Source organism: Corapipo altera, unplaced genomic scaffold (genome assembly GCF_003945725.1).
Source record: "Corapipo altera isolate COAL_440 unplaced genomic scaffold, ASM394572v1 22b, whole genome shotgun sequence".
NCBI classification, from domain to species: Eukaryota; Metazoa; Chordata; class Aves; order Passeriformes; family Pipridae; genus Corapipo; species Corapipo altera.
The window spans coordinates 5,248,869-5,273,024 of record NW_020884876.1 but is presented as its reverse complement, the minus strand read 5'-3'; the positions used below and the strand labels follow the sequence as shown (position 1 = coordinate 5,273,024).

At 38.4% G+C, this 24,156-nt stretch overlaps 1 protein-coding gene across 3 annotated transcripts in view; it reads right to left on the bottom strand.

The window, feature by feature from the left end:
* The window catches only part of SLC7A2 (solute carrier family 7 member 2), a 55,321-nt gene extending 31,706 nt beyond the window's left edge, over positions 1-23,615 (bottom strand). For 2 of the 3 annotated variants that reach the window (XM_027635710.1, XM_027635711.1), the window contains exon 1: positions 23,120-23,237. The gene's annotated coding sequence lies outside the window, so the exon portion shown is untranslated. Of the gene's footprint in view, positions 1-23,119; positions 23,238-23,446 lie in introns of those variants that run through there. The other variant, XM_027635707.1, reaches the window with a different exon arrangement.
* Positions 23,616-24,156: the final 541 nt, after the last annotated feature.

Here is a 24,156-nt window from a genome sequence, read left to right as displayed (position 1 = left end):
CTGAGAATAAAAATCCAGTGCAATCGATGTGTTACTGTGCTTAAAATGATCACAAACGTTCAAGAGAGAAAAAGAATCTTTATATAGCTCAACAGTAATGTAGGCTATCTCTATAATGTTATGACAGCATAAGTTCTGAAGAGAATAAATTATAATTAAACAATTTTTAAAGGGCTTCCTATCTATTAAAATATATTTATTTTATATTTTTGTGGTTTAAGTAGATTACTGAAACTAGTTCCTACAGAATGTTGTACAGATTAAAATAAAATTATCACTTATCAATTCTCTCACCTTTTCTTTAATAAGTCATTTTGAGTTTGTACTTGGAAAAATACCTCAAATCCTGACTTCTGTAAAAGAAATATAATACATCCTATAAAAATAATCATATACTATTAGACTAATACAAGCAGGAAGAATAAATCTGCAATCCTGCATCATTTCATATGTAAAAAGAAGAAGGGCTACATTGGCACAAATTCCTATTATTTATTCTAATCCAAGAATTAGTCATGTAACCTAATATTAAGCATATCCCAAGCAGCTACTAGCTATCATTTGTTGAATTCAAAATATTCCCAGGGGTCTAAAGAAAATGTTTGTAGTGCTGACTCACAGTGCTGTCCCTAAGTCTAAAATCAGAGTTTTGGAGAAGCTTGGGAGAAGGAAAGTAACTACTTAAAGCCATACTATCCGTAAAAAAAAAAAAAAATCCACACATACTTTTTTGGCCCAAATCCACACCTTGAATACAGGATAAATATAGATAGGAAATTCAGATAGAAAAGTCTGTAATACAAACTTTGTAAATACAAAGAAGAACTAGGAAAATCCAAGTTAAAACTAACAAACACTTGATCTGTAATTGATAAAGTAATTGAAAATAAACTGCAATGCTATGTCTTGCCAAGACTGGGAATGAAGCTGTTTTGCATCTCCCTGGACACCTGGGAAAGAAGCATCAGATGCAGCTCCACACTGCAGCTTGGGAAGGAGCATGAGGAAGGCACCACCACCATTTGAAGCATGAGTACGCTTCTTCATTAGAGGCATGAAGTTACAAACTTTCGATAAGAGCAAGCAGAAAGACCAGAAAACAAATTAATGCACTGTGCATTTTTTGAGATGTAAGCTATTGGATAACATTCTGCTTTTCCACAAGGCTGATGGAACTCATAACATAGTGAACTGAAGCCAACTTAAAAAAAAAGGTATTCAGTTTCTGACAACTAGTCCCTGTTTGAGCCAAATACTAATGGCCATGTATATTTTCTTCTAATGGCAACTTAGGTAGGTAATTAGGCACATTTCATAGCAATTATCCCAGCCTATGCAAATGCAACTGGAATGGAAAAGTAGTACTTAAATCTCAAAACTTAAAAACCAAAAAACACCAAGCCTTTTACCCAAATAATGGGGATCTGAGTTATTATTAGAAGTTATATAAATATGTACAGATATAATAGTTTTTAGTTGCTTTGAATGGGCTTCCTTTATAAGTTTTTAAGGTCACCCAGTTTTAGTTATCACTTTCTTCATTACCTGAATTAACCAACTGAATATTTATTTTCCAATCCTACATGTAGGACTATCATCCTTCAACTTACTCTTTTTCACCTCAGCCAATCTCTTTTTTTCAGTTTACTTGGATTTTTTGTGTTGTTGTTGGAATATTTGTGAGGAGGTTTTGATGGGTTTTCTTTAAAAATTTTAAGGAAATCAGTTTTTCTTTAAAAATTTTTTATTTGGAAAGGCTAATAGTGATCTTTTCTCCTGTATCAAAAAAGGGAAATCTTTCCAGTTGCTATGAACGTTGTTTTCCTATAAAAACTTCTAGAAAATTTCTACTAATTCCATTTCTACTCAACAATGATTTTCCATGCTGGAAAATGCCTGCAAAATGATAGGAAGGTTGCTGTTTTACTCTTTTTAATCAGTAACAGGGCTTTACCTTTCACCCTCCGTTACTAAGTTTCCATTACAGTCTCTTGTGTAAGACGCAAGCAAAAGCCTCTTAGAAGCTAACATCAGATCACTTCCAGGTATTCTCTTCTCTTCAAACCAGACAAAATCAAAACATAAAATTCTGAAAAACTAATAGAGAATTATTTACAAATACAACCTTTTTCACTGATAACAGGAAAATATAAGCAGTGATTGCAGGATCAAAATTAAATCCTAACCCTTTCCTTGCTGAAAATTTTATTGATTTGCACAAAAGCTGGTGATTCTTTAAAAGGACTTAGCCACTGATTTTAAAGTAGGAGTAATGAGAACCCTTTCACATGCCTAAACTCCTGAGGTGGTTTCTAGAATGTCTATAAAATCTGTATTTTTTAATGGCTTTATCTTTGTGCTCCTGTCCACTTCCACAGGGGAGTTGAATAGTCCAAAATAGTCCTAATTTCATGGTGCAAGAATGAAAATTAAGCGAAGAACTAATGATTCACCTAATTTCCCTCCTCCCTTCCCAATCCCAGCTGGCTGGTTTGAAAGCACAAGTAGTATCAGATTCAGGGGTTCCTACTCCACTGAGGTTGTCCAGTCTCATCCCTGGGTCACAGCACCTCTCAGCCCATTTGACCAGTGCACCACACACTAATGGGCTCCAGGACATCTTTTTCTTTTAAAAGAACAGTGCAATTAATTTTCCGTGTTGAGTTACTGGAAACTGTTTAAGGTAACTCAAATTTATAAATATAAAAAAGTGGACTTTCCCCCTTTTTTATATGGGGGCCAAGAAAGAAAGAAGAGAGAGTGGAGAAGAGAGAAAGGATGAATATATCTAATTTAAGACTAAAAGAAATCATGGACGATACTGGAAATAGCCTTACAAAAATATCATGGAGCAAGGGCAGGAAAAGAATACCTATTATACACCTTACTTGTTTCTATATGACTTTTTGTGGAAAAGATGGACATGGAAAAGATGCCATCTTAAAGGGATTACAAAAAACCAAAACCAAACAAAACCAAACCAAAACAACAACAAAAAAACCCCTAGGTCACCTAATCAAGATGTCACAACTTGCTCATAATGAAACATATAAAATGTAGCATGTATTAATTATCTGCCAATTTTAAGAGTTTTCAGAAGTTAAGTTTGTTTTCTTTTGCTTACAGAAATCCAACAATTAGATGCATATGTTGTTTATATTCCATACTTCTTTTATCTTAAGTCAAAGGTAATAAGAATTAATTGAAGAGATTCTTGCTCAAAAGTTTTGAGAAATCTCCTTTGTAACCAAATATTGCTTTAAAATAATGGCAAAGTATTTAAAGTAGGATCCATCACTTGATCTGTTCTGGACTTTAAATATTAAATCAGAGAAGTATTTTGCTTCCATTCTGTGCAAAAACAGAACTGTGACAGCGCAGCGCCACTGGCAGACATCACAAACACCAGACAGAACCCGTGTGCTCAGGGCACAGCTGTGATTTATTTTAGGTTTATATATCAGAACAATATATATATCAGAACAATATATATCAGAACAACATAAATGGGAATAGTTAATTCATATGATATAAATAAGCTCCATCTGCAGTGCTTAGTCCCAGAAGCATTAACCAGCGTTCTGTGGTCTGAAGTTACTGGTGTTAAGAGCATCCCACCTTCTTTGCAGGTACTTTCTGCACCCTGCAAAATCAAAACCACTTCTTTCAAAGATGAAATCCCAAAAATAATAAGTCACTGCAAAGTCACTGTAGCAACCCTTTGACATTAAATGTGGACAATCCAGCCAGAAGTGGAGTGTCAGACGCTCCATTCTGAATATTTACTGTCCACATCAAGATAACACAAATCCTAACATCTAACATGATGAATGTTGCGTTCTCGTGTGTTGTGGGAGGCAATTGATCTGTGGACAGCTTGGGCCCTGAATTTGAGTGGTTGCAGCTGTGAAGTTGTGAAGGAATGTAAACAATGAAGATGAGAAGATGGACAGGGAGGATGGAGCTGCGGGGCAGTTGTGATAGCCAGAGAGCCTGGACTGTTTGCTGAGTGACCCTGAGTTGCAGAAGCTATAGAGCAGCCAACCTTAAGATGTGTATGTAGTAAGGGCACCAATGGTGGTGAAACACGCTGGCTAGGGGAGACTATAAATTGGCCATGTTTGTATGAAATAAAGGCTTTTCTGCCTGAAATCCCACTGTGGTGTCCGTCCCGACAACGACAGTGTGTGTGATTGAGTGCAAACTACACTATTTTTTTGACTGCTTCTCAGTCCCTACTATGTAGGAAGATACTGTTATTATGGCTGGATCACAATTTTAGAAGAAAACTATCCTCCTTCCTCACTTTCTTCTCATAAGCTCTGGTGGCAATGACAGCAAATTGAGTTCCTGCTGCCTGTGTGTGCAGAGGCAAGATCTGGCCACAAACCATCCCTTACTTGCCCCAGGAGAAAAAGGTGGCCAGGGCAGATTCAGTCTCTCAAGGGCCAAACCCAGAAAACAGGTTGCCAGTTGAAATGCAATGATCTAGGAAATTACCAGCAGGAAAGACATCTCATTTTACAAACTGTTTGAAAAAACCTTCTGACATCGAATATTTCCTTAATTTAATTCTTTACTTTAACAGGGTAACTAGAATACACATAACCCCATTTGGGTAAAATACTGAGTTGCAAAATGACATAGAAATTACTTCTAATTTTGAAATGCCACCAGTTCCCTTACTAGAACTAAATGGAATATTTCACCAAATTACTGATTTTTATTGAACCTGATCATTGGTTAGTACCACTTGTAAATGATACATGTTTTCATAATGCAAAAAGATTTTGGCACGAAGAGTAAGTATATATTCCTCATGGAAACACTATTAAAACATGAAACTTTAACTGTTCTACAGCAGCAACAGATACTCATATAATGAATTTTGTTACATAAAATTAAGATAATCAGTGTAAAATCCTGCAGGGCTAATCTAAAAAAAAAAATCTTAGCTAGTTTAAATGATAATCAACATGTCAGCAAGTATACTTTGGCTAAGATCCTTTTTCACCTATGCGTTGCTTTACTGGCATTCAGAAAATGCCACTTTGGCATACAATAGTCAAACTATTGCTCTTTATTTCCCTAGACACTTAGCCAGCAATGCATCTGCATTTCTCACACAGAACTCGAGCTTCCAGCAGCTGAAGAGGCTAAAGCAAAACCAAACACTCCCTGTGATCAAACTCCCATAATTTCCAGTTAATTTGTTTTATTTCCCTTTAATTTTGACCTTTTTCACATTTTACATATATGCTACCCTCAAATTTTCATTATTTTCTGCCCTTTAAAATTATTATATGCAAAGAACAGAGTCTCATCTTCAAATTTTTTATGGACCCACTAGAGTGGCCTGGATATCTTTTATCCAAATAACCTTCCCTTTAACTTTAGCCCCTCATGAAAATATAGCTCTTCCATCACTGAAATACTTGCATATTCATCTGAATATTAAGCTTGTTTTCCAGTAGAAGTGTGTAAAGAGTATCACATGCCAATAGGAATTTTCAGGCACATTATCCATTAGCGCCAGAGTCCATCTTGTAGCATGAAAAATGAACTGGACGAAATGTCAGTAATATGAGACCCAAACAAAATGTCTCTCTAACTTTGCAACAACTGATTTTTGACAGGTATTGAGATGCATCATTACTGACCACCCTGTTTAACTGCAGTTGTGCTCATTTTGTGAAAAATCTGGAAAAGAAAGACGATCTCTGTGATAAGTGTTCTTCAAACATTAGTAGACAGTTCCATCTGTTTCAGTAGAGGTTAAAACAATTCCATAAACATCTTAATAAATTTAAAAATGTACTTGACTAAAGCAATTCTAAAATGTTAATAATTTCCTCAGTAGACTACAATATCAAAAGCCATCACAATATATATAAATAATCAATTGAAAGTATTCATTTCAAAAATAAAACTCACCTCAGAAGAAATTTTAAAGAGGGAGTTTTGGGAGGGTTTTTGTTTGATTGGGCTTTTTAACCTAGAGCATTATATTAGATGAATGCAAGAAGACTGATTCATTAGATAGGAAACTAATGAGATAATTGCTCCACTACGAAAATAATCTTTAAAATATTTTAAATTACTTCTGGTTTTATAATAAGAATCCTTTGTCTTGACTCAAAACCCCCCCCCACAATAATTCTAATTATCACACGAAAAATAATTTAGAAATACTTTGAAGATAGTAGAAGGATAATCACTGCTGTTCTTCAGCATTTCTCCACTGAAATCTAGAAATGATTGGTCAGAGGACCTGCAGTTTCACAAACTTTATGTATCCTTCTCAAACAAAGCATCCAGAGTTCAATGTCTTCTCAAATGCTATCAATCTGGTATACTTAAAATACAAATAACAAGCTCTAATTAAAGTCTCAAAAAGCATGGAAGTTTGGAAATCCAAGGCAAGAAGTCTGTGTCTCAATAAAAGGCTATGAAGGACAAAAAGCTCCTTATGATTTTCTGGATTAAGAGCAATTATGTACTTACCAGCAAAGTTTCAGCGGTGCACAAACTAGACATGTTTTTTGGGGTTAGCCAAATACGGTTTTAAAAATCTATCACTACAGGCACAGCAGAATTTCCAGCTAGAACAAAAGCTAAAAATCAACGCTTAAGAAATTCCATATGACCCACCTGGAATTAATTGGCATCTTCCTCTAATTAGGCAAGGATTTCCCTAAATAATAACTTCCTCTCTATTTCCAAACTCTGCAGGTAAAAAACGTTCAAATAGAAGACAGAAATCAATGAAACCTGATACTCTGCTACAGCACTGCAGATACTTATGGAAACCTGCCATAGAAGACTGCCTGTTGTGTACAAAAACATCTGCAATTACTTTACTTCCAAATGATGGTAGATGGTCTACATCCTTGTGTGTAACTCTCCAGTAGCACTAGTAGTCATCCTACCTCACTCTGATTATCCTTAAAGATTAACAGGACAGTGATAGACTACAGTCTCTTGCTGACATAATGTTGAGAGAAATCTTTGAAAACTCCGAGAGTAAAAGTCTGAAAAAGAAAAGCGGTGTTCTTCTAGCCATGCATCATAAATAGGTATTTCTTCTGAAATTTTCAAGACAATTTATTTTACACGTCAAATAGAGCTGGGTAACATCCTAAGTAGGATGGCTAGGACTTCACAAGGATACAGTTGAACATATTTCACTTACTCTGAAATTCCCAACAATTGTGAAGAGAAATGAAAAAAAAAATCTCCAAAGCATTAGAACTGATTAATTATCTTCAAAGCTAGCCTTAAAAAGAGATTTTTTCTGATGGGAATTACAAAACCCAACACAAACTGCAGACAACTGTGCAACGGCCAGGAATACTTCTAAAAGGGTGTTTAGGGCAGGCAACAGCAAATGGATGAATTGTCCAGAGCAGAAAAAATGGATTTACTCTTGAAGAACATTGGTGGGCCCAGCACTGGACTGCAATGATTCATATGAAACTGGTGACAGCTATAAAGCCAAAACATGAGAAAAGGAGGAAAATCCAGTAGAGCTACTAAGCCCAGAGATCAAACAGATCAAAGACAGCTACTTCTTCAGAATAAAGACTATTATTTTTTAAGTATAATTTTGGTCTCTGCTGTGATAGCGTGTCACATTAGAAATTTTGTCATGACCTAGTCATAAATCATCCAAAAGGTCAGAAAATTCATCTGAGAAAGCAGAGACAATTGCTCTACCATTTCATGCCTATCAAAATATACACCACTATCAGTGATGTGATGACAATGCCATGACTGCTTCAAGAGTTAATATCATAGTCTTTCATTCCACCTGTTCCTAAAGCTCTATAACACAAACTCTGAAAAAACCAAACCCCTCAAAAAGATATTTCATGTGATTAAAGTTATGTTCCGCTAACAGGTTCTCTTCAAAGACAAAAAAACCAGAGCATGAAAGTATCATTCAACTGGGGAAACTATGTTAAAACTATGAGTCTGGCTCTTCCTAAACTTAGCTTAACTCAGTCTATCCACACTACTTTTCTTCTCCCCTTTCTCCCACAAGGGACAAATGACCAAACAAAATAATTTTCACAGTCTTAAATGCCTGGAAGCACAAAAAAGCACAGTTGTTAAAGCTTGTGTAAAAGACAGGAGATGGACTCTACGTGAACATGAGTAGCGTTCAGTGGATTTCTTTGTTCAAAGTTTATCAAACTGAGTATAAAGGCACACAAAGAAAGCACAAATAACAAGCACATGCTGGATCAAAGGCTATTTGGAAAGTGCAATCAAAACCAGATGAGAAGTCATGGATATGGAGGAGTTAATTTTTTGCATTGGTATGAATTTTGGATCAGTATAAAAGATCAAAGAGAAGCTACTGACTATTAAGAGTATGACATGTCCATCTCCCCAAAATGAACTGGACATCTCCCTGAGAATATAACTGGGCTCTACTCTTAGGCTTGGCATTAGAAGTTAGCAGAAATTATTTCTCATGACTTCTATGCTTAATACAATTTAGCAATTTTCAGAGACACACAAAATTATTATGCAACAGAATGCCCACTTTGATGGGAAATATTTTTAACACTTAGAGAAACTGAAAATCTTCCTGTTAAAAAAAAAAAAGAAAGAAAAAGAAAAAAAAAGAAAAAAGAAAAAAGAAGAAAAAAGGAAAAAAGAAAAAATGAAAAAAAAGAAAAAAGAAGAAAGTTGGGCTGTAGCTGATAAGTAATTTTCTTTTCTGTCAGCTTTACAGATTATGAGCAGTGTTTTGTATTATAGCTAAGAGTACAATGACTTGGTGACCCCATTTATTTGGATAATTCTTGAGGTTGATGTGACTCAAATTCATGGAACTAATTTGTCTGGATAACAGCTTTACAAAGGTTCTGAAGAGTCTAGACATTTTCACTGTGGGAAAAAAAAGATGCACAATCCATTTTATACAAACTTTAAAAATAATATCCTGCAGTCATCCTGTCATATTGCAAATTGTACTTCTAAAGCCAACAGCAGATAAACTAAAGCAGTTGAAAGTAGTTGTGTTTGTACAACACCGGAAGGTATCAAGGGAAATGGAAACAGCCTTTGATTCAACTATTTTGCAAGAAATGACATAGCAAAGAAAAAGATCAGTTATCTGCAGTTCTATAGGCTCCACAGAACTTAATCTTTAAGATATGTGAAATTTTACTTAATGATGATATGATTAAAAAGTAAGCTACTTCTCAAAGAACTACATAACTATGTAATTTCCTGTCCACACTGACTGAGGCCCAGGCAGAAGAAATGCAGGATTTATGAGAAGTTTGAGCACTGTTTCTAGCAGCCTAGCACAGCTTGACTAACTGGAGAAAATAAAAAGGTGGCAAAGGAAGAGACAAACATTGTATTTGAGTTTTACATCATTGTCTCTCACTATAGCTATAATTTTAGCTTAGAATTAGGTTTTACAACTGTAACATACTTTGGCCTTGTTCCATTGTGGTCTGCCAAACTGTTTTCCAAAACTGGTTTAACTGTAACTGTGTTCAAACACTGCTGCCAAGTTGTTTTAGCTCCAGAACAGGAGAGAAAGAAAGAGTCAGCATTTATTTCTTTAAAAAAAGAAAAAGAAAATACTTATTTCTTTATCCTTGATCCAGAAATTCAAATTTATGCTTAACCAAAAAGACTGAAATCCCTTCAAAATTAAGAGCTTCATTATAAAACACTTGAATTTATGACAGATTGTAGCCACATGGCACAATTCTGTCTATAAATACACTTTGAGCCCCAGTTAGTGAAACAAAAAACTTTTCAACTGTGCTAAGATAAAAAATATCTCTGCAATTATTCATACTGTGGTAACACCCAGCTCAGAGTCAAGGCCTTAGAACTTAATCTAAGAAAAATCAATAGTATGAGAACAGCAGTGGTAAACAACAAAATGTGTGTTGGTTGGTGTGTTCATCTGTCTTCCTACTGGTGCACAATGAATATGCTTGACTGTCAAAATACCAAGAAGCTCCAGTGTAGCTATTGCTGCTAACACCTTCAAACAAGAATGGAAACAGTAGGTAAAGTCCACCTTTCAAACACACATCCAGGTTTCTTTCACTGGTGTTTCTTAGATTATTCAGATCCAATATTTTCCATTACACTGCAAATGCAACACTTTCAAGCACTATCTTTACGCTTCTCTCTTTTGGCAAAGCTCCTTGAAGATAGATACTCCCTTTTTATGTGGAGTCACATGGAAAAGACAAGGGGTAAGGAGTACAAGTTATTCCTGGGGAGATTCCTATTAGATACAAGAGGAAAATTTTTCACAGTAAGAACATTCAGCCATTGGAATAATTTCCCCAGATGGATTCCCCAGCGTTGGACACTGTTAAGATTCAGCTGGACAGGGTGACGAGCCACTTGTTTAGACTTTTGCCAATAAAGGTTGGACTTAAAATATAACTCTTTGGTGCAACTGTAACTCTGAGTACGGACAACCTTATTCTCAGGCACAGCTGTCAGGCAAGGTAGGAACCTATAAAGGCCACAACAGTCTGAATGGCAAGATTAAAGTCTAGAATGTAACACTGCAGCAGTGTTGATGGTGAATGACTCACAACAATGCATCAAATCTGATCCTGTCACTGGCAGAAACACCTACAAAAGACAAATCGATTTTAAGCAAACTTGGACAGTTCGGTTGTTCAGTATGCAGCATTACTGGTACATCTTAGGGAAATACGGATATTTAGAGAATAATGGCTATAAAAGTTACTTTAAGTCTTATTCCATTCCAAGTTTTGTGTAATTAATTGAATACTGACACCACACCCTGCACCCTGATGTGGCTTTCACTGATGGGAATGCCAAATGAAACTCTGACTCCAAGTTACTTGATCTGAAATTCAAAAAGCATAATAAGGATACTACAAAAACAATACAGACACTATCAGTTCTGCTTTACTTACAAGAAAATACAGCCCAACTTCTATTACAGTATGCCTTTATTTCAGTGTGCATACTCTTATTTCAGCGTGAACCATACGAAAAAGCAGCTGAGAAAGACAAGGACAGAAAGCTACAGAGGTTGCATTTGTATACGAAGGGTTTATTTACTTATTTCAGTCTTTGGTTTCCACAGTTTTTGGAGAAGACCATTATGAAAGCTCATCCCCACCACATGCTGAGATGCTCTTAGTACATGAACCTGGAATTCAGGTAGGAGGTACTGCTGAATTCTAGGGGTCATTTATCTAAATCCATAAAAAGCAGACTTCTCCCCCTTCCCTTCAGTTATAACTTTCATACTCATGACTGTCCACCTGATTCACAGGGCTTGGTATATGCCTTTTTAGTACCTGGCATATGTCTGAGTACAACAAACAGGCTGCAGCAGGCATACAGGCAGTACCTTCCTCCTACCACACAAAAGCAAGCTGATACTCTGTACAAGCCTGAAGACACATATAAAACAGTCACACACTCATCCTCGTACAAAAATGGTCTTTTGGTGTTCTTTGGATCGTCTGGTCTTTGAATGCTGACTTAATATTCACTGCATAAAATAACTCACTCTGTATCAGCCAGGATCTCTTTTTTATTTGTAAAATTTTCCAACATTAGACTGCTAAATTTCCACAGTCCATTACACAATACAATGCTGCCATATTAACTAGGGAGCAAGATCTCAGAAGTGGCTGAAGGTTCAGACATGCTTTCTTGATACAGGTGTTCAATGATACATGCAAAGGATGAAGAGAACCTCTCTAAATGGTCAAATCAGTACCAAAGGCCAGCAGAACAACCCACACAGGATCCAAGCAACAGTTTTGTGATTTCCATTCTTCACTGTTTATGATGGTCAGCCACTCCTCATTTTGCAGCCTGGTGTGGCATCACATTCTGAAACATCAGTTTGAACACATAGCATATACTTCACATTTATACATCTTATGGTATATACTTTAACATTTTGTAACCTTGAGTGGGATTTTAACACTACCATTTCTCTCTGCTTATTCTGAAGCATATCCCACTTCTCCACATAGCCTGTGCTCAAAAAGCTATTCTTCTGTTCTGCTCAGTAATTTACCCAATTTATTAGCAATACTGAACCAAGCCAAATACATTTCAGCAGAATTGCATCAGTCAAAAAAAATGCTAATGTCAAGGACTGCAGTATTTCTGATGGGGCAATCCAAACTTTCCCTTCCTGGGCCTCCAGAGCAGAATTCTGTGGTAAAATATTCAGCCTTATGCAAGATCCCTAGATGACGCAGTTCCAAATCCAGGCAGACAACTTCTATAGCCTACCCAATTCACAGATTTAATTCCCAGGCTTGTGGAGGCCTTGCTGTTGTTCCTGAAATCCTGCTTTCTAAGTTTGCTAAGAGAAATGCAAAGATTCTTCACTCAAGCCAGCAGCCATGCTAGCTGTTTATGAGAACGCCACAGAAGTGGTGTAACGTGTGAGTAACGTTCCTGTATACCACTGTTTCAGATCTTCCTTCAGCCTTTGGATGAGGTTTCAAGGGGTGTGTTTACTATCAAAGAAGAGTCCACATATAGATAGCACTTGGAAGCTTTTCCCCCGAGAAAGCAGATGCTCCACCAACTCCCGAGGTGATGAAATTCAATGTCGCACATCTCACATGCCCTGCTCTGCATTTCCAGAGTCCTGTTTCCTTGAACATAGGGGGAATCAAAGTATCAGGACAGCTTCTTTGCTTACAGTTCCAGGCTTCTTTCCAGCCACCTCAAGCTGTCCCTCCAGGGAACACTATGAACAACATTCACATCATTCTGTGTTTCTGCTGCCATTCTGCCATTTGCAAACAGTTGCAATTAAACCAACTCACTGTCTAACTCTGTGCTATCAGCAATGTTTGTTATCAAATCCTTAGAAAGCATATGGAACACTGAAACCCATATGTCTATTAGCTAGGTTTCAGCCAAGCTAAAATGCTGGATTTCACTGTTCTTCTATGTAGATTAAAGGAAGATACTTATCCTACTAACCATCTTCTACAGGAGTAATTTGTACCAATCATCACGCAGCTGTTTGGACAAATATACTGCCAGTTTTCATAAACAGGCACAGGAATATAACTTGGAATATTTTTTTTAAGAAATTCTGATAGGTTATAATAGCCTACTAATAAATGCAAATGAGAGTTGAGAGAGTGTTTGGAACGGGGAAGGGAACAAGAGGGATATTTTGCAACTTTGGTAATTTCACTGGTTCCTATGGATATACTTTCTATTTACAAGGCCAAACAGAAATCAGAATCCGGTCAAAAATGCAGTAGTGGAACTACAGTTATAGAAAAGATGTAACAAATTAAAAGTAGCAACTATCCAAAATCCTTCATTCAATACAGTTTCACACAAAACTCATTCACCAAGCCAGTCTAAAAGAGCATCAGCAAAAATACATTTGGTAAGTGATGTCTTCTTGATTAAAAAGTTGGTACTTTCTTTAGCTCCTGTCCAAAGGAATGAGACTGAACTCTACAGGAGTTCCTATGTTGCAAGGAAATTATGATTCTAAATGCCAAAACTTCCTTAAAAAGTTTGAGGGATACTACAGTCCTATGATGAAAGTTTTTGAACTAATGCTTTCTTCAGTAAAAAAGACAGTCTAAAAGGAAGGGAAGACAAACATCAGAAGGGATAAGTGAAATTTTGGTATGTTTTACAGCTTTGTGGAGCATATTAAATAGTTTCTTCCAATGGTGGCACAATTGAAGCAGCTCATACTGCTCAGTCTATTCTTTCCTCTGTGTCCATCCCTTAGTTGTGGCTGCACGGCCATGTGTGTGGCCATTCCAACTGGAATAGGGAACTGATCCTTAATCAAAAGTATCCCAAGATAAAAAATGAATGTTTCCTAATCCAGTTCATTGCACTGTACCACAAACAGCTGTGCAGGCATAGAGAGATGGTTACTAGAGCAGGAACAAGAGATAGCAGCCTGGAGCACGATACGAGAGCTTCTTATGCAGACATGGCTTCAGTAACAAATGCACGAATTGTACCTATGAGCCCATCCAGACTGGGAAATCTACTTGTTTCACAGAATGTAGTGGATACATTTTAATTAATTTCAATGAAAGAGTGTAAACATTCACTTTACATAATCAGAAAGCTGACTTAATTTATTGTGTGGGAATAAAAATGCAACATCAACAGTATTTTACTGCAAATTCTGCTCTTTTTGCATCTGGTTCATTGAACTAAGTGCAAGCCATCTGTTACCACATAGGACAGAAAAACAGTCAAATGGAAAAAAACCCCTCTTATTTAATACAAATCTAAAATTATTTGCTTAGACAACTAATGAAGTGGAGGATATAGGCAATTAAACACCATAGAAGGCTTTCCGAAGTACTACAAAACTGCAGGAAGGTTTATAAATGTTTATAACTGGGACAATTAGAAATACAAAATGGGGTTATTAAGTCTGATGTTGAAACTAATTGCCTCAGAATAAGACACATGCACGTAATAAATTAAAAAATAAATTACAATGGTCTAATAAAATATTTCTAATAGTTGGACATTGCATGGGAGACTGCAAACAATTCTGGACTGGGTACTCAGAAGTAGTGTCCCACTACTAAGGAATAAATGTTGAATCAATTAGAACAGATTTCCTTCACTTAGAGAAAGTATGTTGCAGGGCTGATTTTTCCCTCCCAGTTTCTTCTCTACCATGAAAAAACCACAGTGAATACCTCACTGCTCTAAGACAGTTGTTCTACTGGAACACCTCATAGCAGATAAAACTTGCTACCACATGGTATTTTTCAGCATCAGGCTCAACCACAATGATGAAAGTTGCATTTTCATGGAACAAATGAGATTTCTCCTAATGACGTATGAACATCTATTTTTTAACTCCTGAAAACTTCTTTTAAGTGCCTTAAAAATCTAAAGGAGTCTCAGCAATGGTTGGTTGATACCACAGAGTCAATCAGGTTAGAAAAGACCTCTGAGATAATCAACTCCAACCTATGACTGAACACCACCATGTCAACTACACTGTAGCACTAAATGCCATGTTCTGTCTTTCCTTAAACGCTCCCAGGTGATCTGGGTCTACTACATCTTAAACCTGCTCAAACTCTCAGAAGCAAACACCATGTGAATCACCATTGTTTCCCTATGCAGCATCTCATCTTTTGCTACAGAGAACAAGCTGCTACAGAGGACATTGTAATACTTTTTTTTCCTTTCATAAGTGGCATAACATAATTTTGCCACTGTTCCGCCTCCATACATTCCAAAAGGTCTTTCAAATACAATGGTCTCTCTCATTATTTTCCCAGATGTTGTGCTGCACCAACTATATACTTCTCTGAGCAGAAAACAGAGATCTTGGCAATATGGGAGCTCTGCATATCATCTCAACTAAATATGATGAATGCACTTAAATTCTACTCAGTTGTTTAGGCTCAAGAAGAGTCAAGGATGTCAACTTTCTGTCAGGCATTTACATTTTTCACATAAATAGACAAATGAGAAGAATCCATTTGGCTTTGGACAAGAAGACAGAAAAATACAAATACTGGGAGAAGGCAGTTATATACAGACCTTAGGAAAAATACTTCACCTCCTTAAGTCTGTTTCCAAACATGATTTTAGCTCTGTCATGGTCAGGTTATGGGGGGTAGGCATCATTTGTTTGTTTACACCAGCATGAAACTCTACGGACCATGGAGTTATTCTATACAAACTGATGTAAACATGAAATACAGCAGTCTCTACTGTGCTGAAAAGTAGGTTGAGAAACAGGAAAGACAGCACTATAAGAATATGAGGAACTGCAATTCACCATTGAGGCTTCCTTAGGAGATATCTGAATCTTTATTCATAGCAACTATTCAGGCCAATTCAGATTTGGGGCACAGAATTAAACTAACACAAAAGATAAGATACATATCAAGGGATAGTACAGAGGCCACCTGAAGACAGTGAAACCCTCAAAGCAGGCCTGTTAGTTACAAGAGGAAGTCTCCTCATAGATGGTATTTTAAAAAGTACTAATTTCAACTTCTCTGGACTTTTCCATCTGACAGTGAATATTATATTTGCAAATCTCATAGTATTTCTAATGAAGCACCATGTACTACTTGGTAATCCATATGACTGAATTTTTAATACTGAATCTTTTTACTGATCTAGTTTTAGATAACTGCAATTTTTTTCTTTTTAGTTTGTCAGCATAGCAATTTACCTAGTGCATACTCATGCCTTATTGAAAAATATTAAAAAAAAAAACAAACAAATTCATAGATGTAGGAGGCACCTGCTACACACAGGCCTGAGGGAAGCCTCCAGCTCAGGACTTCCCTCTTCACATAGGACTTCCCTCTTCACATCTCCTTGTTATACCTGCAGAACAGCCCCTCCTTATCAGTAACCACCCAGGGTCCCTTCTCGAGTCTTTGTAAAGAAAGAGGACGGACACAGGTTGGTAAGCAGTGCACAGATGTAAGGCATCAAGATTTTTCTAAAAACATATTGCTGAGGAAAAGCAACAACCGCAGAATGTATAAATTACATATTAATGTACCTAGTATTACAAAAACATGTATGAATTTTTGCTGGCCTAATTTCCACATAACAAGCCTGATGTTTCATGATACTTCTTCAGTACTACCCTTAAAAGTTCTCCCTCTCTTCAAATCCTTACAGCAGAACACAGCAAGCAAATCCTGCAACTTACTACACTCAAATACTTACTACTACTTTAAATCTTCAAACAAGTTAGGCTGTCATTACAAGGATCAAAAATACAGCCTAGTCATCTAAACTATTGCTTCTAAAAAGCACACTGAAGCACTGTACCTTTGAAAAGAATCACGTATGCATGCTAATTCTATATATCCACAAGATTTTCATCTCATTCACAGTGGTGAAAGTATTTAATGGCAAGTCACATCCCATTGTTTTCTCTCAACTGCATGACAGTCCAGAAACATTCAAGGGCAAAATAAAATCAATATTACACCAAATCATTCATAAATAGTGAATTCAGAGGAATTAATTTAGGTCCTCATATGAGTAATCAGATATCTTCACAATATCCAAATGTTACATTTTCCTTAAATGATATGGAGATATTTCTCTATCTAAGGAAACTTACAAAAGAACAATAATAATTCCTTCCAAATTCTATTTCAATTATTATTTATTTCATAACCACAATGCATATGGTAGTACACAAACAAAATAAAAAAAAACCAATCACTTTCCCATGTTGTCAAATAGCTTGCAATCCAACTCCAAGCAAAGAATTAACTAATCTCAAAGAAAATGGGCAAGGAGTAGGGATTAGCTACATGAATTCACACAGCTATAGAACAGCTTATCCACATCATTCACTGTTTTCACAGTAAAGGTGATGAAGATTAGATTGCATTGAATTCAACTCCGCCTCTCCAAAAAGAGTCATATAAAGCATAATGTTCTTTAAAGCAAAAATAAATGTATTCCATATATTTCTAAAAAAAAAAATCTGGAAAGCAAAAAGCACAAGTGAAGTTGAATTTGTACATTAAACACAGATGATGGTAGAAAAGTCTGGCAAAATTATTGGTACGGTTTGTCTTATCCCCTCAATCCAATCTCAACTGACAAATGTTTCCTGCATAAGTTAAGTTCCCTGCATAAGAAAATTTTGTCAGTTGACACCTTTCTACAGTTTGTTACCTTTCTACAGCAGTTAGATTCACAAAAACTCCAGTAAGCACTAAATTGGATTAATCTAATCATCCCTTTCTGGTAGGACACCTGACAAAGTAATTTTCAGAAATGAGGTCATTTAGTGAGAACAGCCATCCAAGACCTCTGAAAACTGATGTTACCATCACGAAGAGGCAAAACTACCCTGTCATTAATGACAGAGGAAACAACAGCGAAACACTGAATCACAAACACTGACTCTGCCCATTCTGATTACTTATCAGAAACAGCAGATGTTGTGTGCACTCCACTGCATTTCTGATAAGTTGTCACAGGGAACTGAGGGCACCAAAAACAACCTTTCTCTAGCAACTGCATGGAGGTCTTTACGGCTCATCTACATTAACTGCCAGGTGTGGTAGGACAGGGTAGTTGTAGAAGTGAGATGGAAGAAGAACCAGAGCCAATGAACAAGCATGACAATAATGTGATGGTTTATGTATAATTGTTTCCTCCATTTTTTTTCGTCATGACTGGTTTACTTCTACTTGTCAGAGGCATGCAGCCATTTAGAAGTATTTGAATAAGAGATTCTACCCCTCCAAAATCAGTGTTGTAGAAGTCATCCTATAGTGGCCTGGATTTTTATGTAAACTAGTTTTAGATAATTAGATAATAATTTCTAGAAGCCATAACCCAAACTAGAGTAGCTAGCTGTCATCAGAACTATGGTGTTGCTATTCCATACCATTAAAAAGTTCATTGCTGCCTGGGCAACATTTTGAGAGGCTCCATCTGTCTTTGGGATTCTATTAACTTTACAATATGTGAATGAAAGTACACTTTATTTGTGAGGACCTCTTTTATTAACTTTAAACCATAAAATATTCTACTCCAGTTTAATGGTTACTTCCTTATAACACGTCTTGGGGGGCTGCTTACATATATACACAACCATCACATACATGACACGTACATGGGAGTCTATGCAGTCTAGGACAGAATCATATCCACAGTAAAGAATGCACAGATATGGCAATTGTCTATGTATGCTATTCTAGTAGCACCTCTCCCCTAGTAACGTTCAGTAAAAATGGATTCAACATCAGCCATTAAAGTATTAATTTTTTAGACTGTCACAACCTGCCCATCCTCATTTCTACTGTTCATGGTCAAGTAAGACGGAGGGAACTAAAGGATATCTATCTGTGTATGTAATTGCTATAGCCCATATATTGGCATTAAGAGACCTTCAACAATCATCTCATAAGCAGAATGTTTTATTTGAGGTAATGGTGTATTTCTTTTCCAGATGTGTGTAGAACAAGATGTCCTGAGCTCATTCTGTGGTCAAGCACTTGCAATAGATTTCCCATCAGTATTTCACAGAGATTCAGAAATCTCATTCCACACATACGCAAATCCTATGCAGGAACTCATAAGAACAATGACAACATTCAGTGTGTTTCTAAATTATCTTCCTCCTGGAGTATGCCCATTCAGATAAATTACAATGTTGAGATCACACAAGATAGTACTGCAGATCTTAGATGACTGTCAGCAATGACTAAACTTAGGAATCCCAGAAGCCACTTTTACTGGTAACCTTTATAACTCTCACTGGAGTTGTAGTGGCAGATCACTTATACAAATGCTTTTCCCAGCAGAGAGGAGGACACGTTTGTCATTTTCTGAAAGCTCAACTGTTTGCTTCCAACAGCCCTGTCAATTGACTTACCACCAGTGGAATGAAGATGAATCTTACCCCAAGTGGAGAACAAACAGAAGGATGAGAATCAACAAAGCTGAGGATCAGAACTGTATCATGACACTGAGGGATCAAAGGTGATGTGATAAACAGTAAAGGTATCACGAAGCTGGGCGCTTTCAGATACATTAAAACTTACAGACACAGAAACATGACTCCAAATATTTTTATATACTTTTTAATAATTTCAGCAGCATATAAAATAATTTTTAGTATCTTAGTATGGAAAAAGCTAATGTGAACACATGAAGTTCTGATTTAAAGTCACAAATATGCATTAAAATGGCACTGACAGCTGTTTTCTACACCTTTGGCTATATGGCATTAATAGATCACCAAATGCCTGGGAGGTACCTGAGGGGAAAAGAAATGGCAGAAGATTGCTCATTCTAGTATAAAAAATAAGTCAAAGACAGGACCAGTACCCTACAATGCATGCTATACTTTTATGTTAGTGCCCTACCTAATATTGCCTATGTGAAGGAAAATTTCCTAAAGGGTTTTCTCCTGAAGCATATAATTGTATGAGCTAGAGAGAGTTCGGATTAAAAATAGAACAGCAGGCAAACCAGGAAAGCATGCCATGTCTAGCTGGGGAGTTTTTTTTAGTGTCATGTGATACCTGTATCATGATGGATGGATGCCAAAATACCTATGGAACCAACACAAGTGAAGATGATCAAAAGGTGTATGGGTAAAGCTGTAAGAGTTTTCTGATATTAAACTTAGGGAATGAGATATAGCTTAAGTTCCTTTTTGTAGTCTTTCCCCTTCATTCTCCTCTGTCTTAAACATATAGTCCACTGCAAATTGAACAAAAATCTGCCAAGGCACGAAAGGGGGAACTAAATCTTCAAGCACCTTTCAATACATCTCATTTTGCAATGAACACCAGTCACAACTTTGCTCAGTTACTCTGCAGTACACACAAGCAGAAACGTAGAAGTAATATGCATTTTCAAACAAGCTAAAACCTACACTGACTTAAGCTGATATGTGTTTTCAATCTCTGTCCCATTTCTGGTCCCTACGCTTTCAAAATTAAGTTTCACATATTTTCACCTAAGATAGGTGGATCTTTAGCAGTTCTCTTCACCTCGAGATCTCCTGCTGGATTCTTATATCCAGCAAAATTACCCAGGAGTCTTGACTAGCTTGAGTCTCTGTCACATCCACCTGCAATCACTGATTTACAAAAAGAAACCTCCTCCTTTGAAATACATTGTTGCCAAAACACTTAAAAAGTGAAAAGGTTTTAAAAAGTTTTAAATTCTTCTTTTATCTTGCCTGTCTTTCTGTACTCACTGCCATTTATTATGCCAACATATTCATATATCAAATATCCCCATAAAGTAGCTAATAAATGGCATCAATAACAATACTGACTCCAAAGTCATTGTCATCCCTGTGTACTTTATTAACTAAAATCTTAAACTTAAAAAAATTAGAAGTATATACAGGCAGGTGGAAAATATGCTAAGTACATTAATTTATTAACCCAATGCTCTCAGGCACGGTGTGATTCTTGGGGCTGTCCTGTGCAGGGCCAGGATTTGGACTTCGATGATCCTTGTGGGCCCTTCCAACTCAGGATATTCTGTGATTCTGTGATTATTAAGCAAGTTGAAACTGATTTTGATTTAATCTGTGTGTACAAAGCTAGAAACAGCTACACAGTCACGCATCTTATCAAGTACATTTTTACTGAGGTCAACAACTTTGTTCGGACCATTTACGCATGCACACGCCAGCCAACATACTGAGCTTCAGGATCAAAAGCTTCATTGCATTAACACTTCACAAAGTGCCAGTTTTCATCCACGTTTGAAGAATCAAAAGTTGTATTTGAGTAACATCAGTTAGACAGAAGATTACTCCATGCATGAATAATCTTCATCACAACATGTGGCAAAAGAGTAAAAATGTATGCCATTCGTACAAATTATCATTGCACTTTGCATAAGATATAAAACCAGCTACTTATGTCTCTGTGGGTTTGTTTTGTTCCTGTATCAATTTGTATCAGAGCCCAGTGGGGTTTAGAATTGTGTGGACAGGGTAGAGTCAAATGGAATTAATTGCAGCAATGGAGATCTGCTTACAGGAGCAGGACAGGCAGTCTTTTTATGTCTGACTATATTATACATCATACATACCAATGAAAACGAGTTTTTTTTATAGGCCTAATGCCTATTTTTACAATCAATCTTAATGTTTTAATGCCATTAGGTGACACAAACCAGAATTCAAAACATTTTCCGCAGTGTGTAATCCAAATTCTAATCCAAGATCCACTGTGTACTGAATCTGCACAGTGTCTACAGGAACTTTTCATACAATGTGTTTTGTCTTTCTAGCATAAACAAACTACCACCAGCTTGTTTCAATATATACAAGTTCTATATGCCATGATCCCTTGTCTTATGTTCTCCATCTCTGAAACATCTGAATGCCTCTCAATATATTTGTTTTGGTTTTAATACGAACAATACAAAGAGAAATGTTTGAAAGGTTTTCAAATAATGTTAGGTATTAATATACTTGTAGCAGATGGTAGGCTTGAAGTAATTCCTTTCACACTTGAGGCCAAACTTCAGGAAACTTATATTCCTTTCGCAAGTAAGTTACTTTTGCTGGAATCATGTGTTAAGCACCGGCATAAAAATCAGAAGAAACTCCATCCACTGTCAGAACCAAGCAGTGTGATAACCCCACTCCCCCAAACTAAGGTAATTCAGCCAAATTAATGGAGTTCACCCAGCCCCAAGACTTGCATCAGATCCACAACACTCTATCATCCAAATGTTATCATAAATCTCGAGTGATACTTAATATTTTAAACATAAGGTTTATGTTCTGTTGCTTCAGACACCTCAAATTTTAAATTTATTTTACTGGACTACTTTTCTCCAGCTGCCAGTAGCATTACATGTTGGGTGACATACTTCAAACATATTTCTACGTTTAAACATGCAAAGTCGGCAGAAGGGAACAATCTTAGGTTTCCTAAACCTGCCTTACCACAGTTAGGGACCTGCACCCACTTCATGCTCTCCACTGCAGTGTGATTTCCCCAGTGTCTCAAACGCAGTGAAGAACTGTGGTTGCACTGTGTGCTTTGAATCAGTAAACCCCTGCACACGGGCAGCACCTGCATGGACAGCAACTCCAGGTAAAGTCTCAGATCGAGCTCGTCGGAAACCCAGGGAGCGCCGTTTCACCAATCCACGCCTCCAAACTTACAGGAGCAGCAGACGCTGCCCCAGGACCAGCAGACAAGGTCCCACACCCGCTGCCCAGCAGCGTTCGGGTGCCTTTCCCCTTGTGCCCCGCCCGCGGGTTCCACACGCCCCGCGCCCCCGGCTGCAGCGCCCAGCGCTGGGGGAACGCGACCAGGGCCATCAGGGAAACGCCAGCGCCGCTTCCCCCCCCCAGCGGACTTTAAAAGGCAGCAGAAAAGTCCTTGCCTCTCTCCCCGCGCAAGTCGCCCGGCGCTAAGAGTAACTGCTCGGAGCAGGCGGAGGGTCAGCGCCCCTCCGGCCGCACACCGGGGGCTCTCGCCTGGCTGGAACGTGAGACCCCTCGCCAGCACCTCCAAGCCAGCCGAGAGGCCCCGGCAGCGGCACTTCCTCCAACCCCTCGCCGACTCGGTCCCGAGGAAGGGAAAGGCGGGAGAGAGGAGCCACTTACGGGACCCGGGCACGGCTCCCTGCGGGCTGCGCCGAGCTGCGCTGACAGCGGCGGGTCCCTCTCGGCGGCGAAAGCCGGGGCGCTGTTCCCGTCACAGAGCCCACTTGCCCGGCCTTCCCACACGTGCGGGCCGGCAAACTCCACCCCGCCGACCCCTTTCCGCCGTTCCCTCCTCTCCTCCCTTTAGGAGGCGGGGGATGGGGGTCTTCCCTGAAGGGTCGGACCGTGTTCCCCGCCGTGTGCCTCGGGGAAGGGAGGCCAGGCAGCCCCGACCCCGCGGCCTCAGAGCCTACACAGACATCCCCCGCCCTTGCAGACCCGCCGCACCTCCGCGGGAGCGGCGTTCAGAGTCCCCCCCGCGACGTTCTCCCTCTCCTAATTACGAGCAACCACGGGGCGCTCTAACTTCGTTCTGCCCCAAGTGCTTTGATGTTCTGCACGCGAACAGCCCCGGCGGGGGGTTCATGAGCCGCCCTCTGAAACAATTTTCCCCGCAGCTTCAGCCGGGTGAGCCCGCAGGCGGGGGGTGCCTACCCTGGCCTTGCGCTGGGGGTGGGAGGAGCGGCTGCTCTCGGGCCGGCCGCCTCCCAGCCGCCCTTTGCCGCTTCCTGGATCAATTTTTAGGGGCACCTGTCAGGAACATGTGGTGGGGGGTTGTGGAGAAGGTCCAGGAAGTGGTGGGAATGAAGGTGGAAAAGTTGCCCCGTCGGTCCTAGCAGATAATGCTTCGTATGCTTCCTTTGGGAAGACATCAGGCAAAATTTGGCTGAGAGCAGCAGAAAGTGTCACAGGATGGGTACAGCTGGTTACATGCACAATGCAGCTTCTTTTCATTCTGGTGTTGTCAGTCTTCCTTTCCTCCAATCTGCCTCTTCCTACAAGCCTTGTCATATTTGTTTGAGATACCTGGGAACTGGTAGCTCTATCTGTCCAGGTTGGAGGGGTTTTTTGCCTCCCTCTGCTTCAGCCTAAATAATTCCAATAATTTTGCTCAGCCAGATATCTTTAAAAACTCATTTTGAGGCTAAGAATAACCT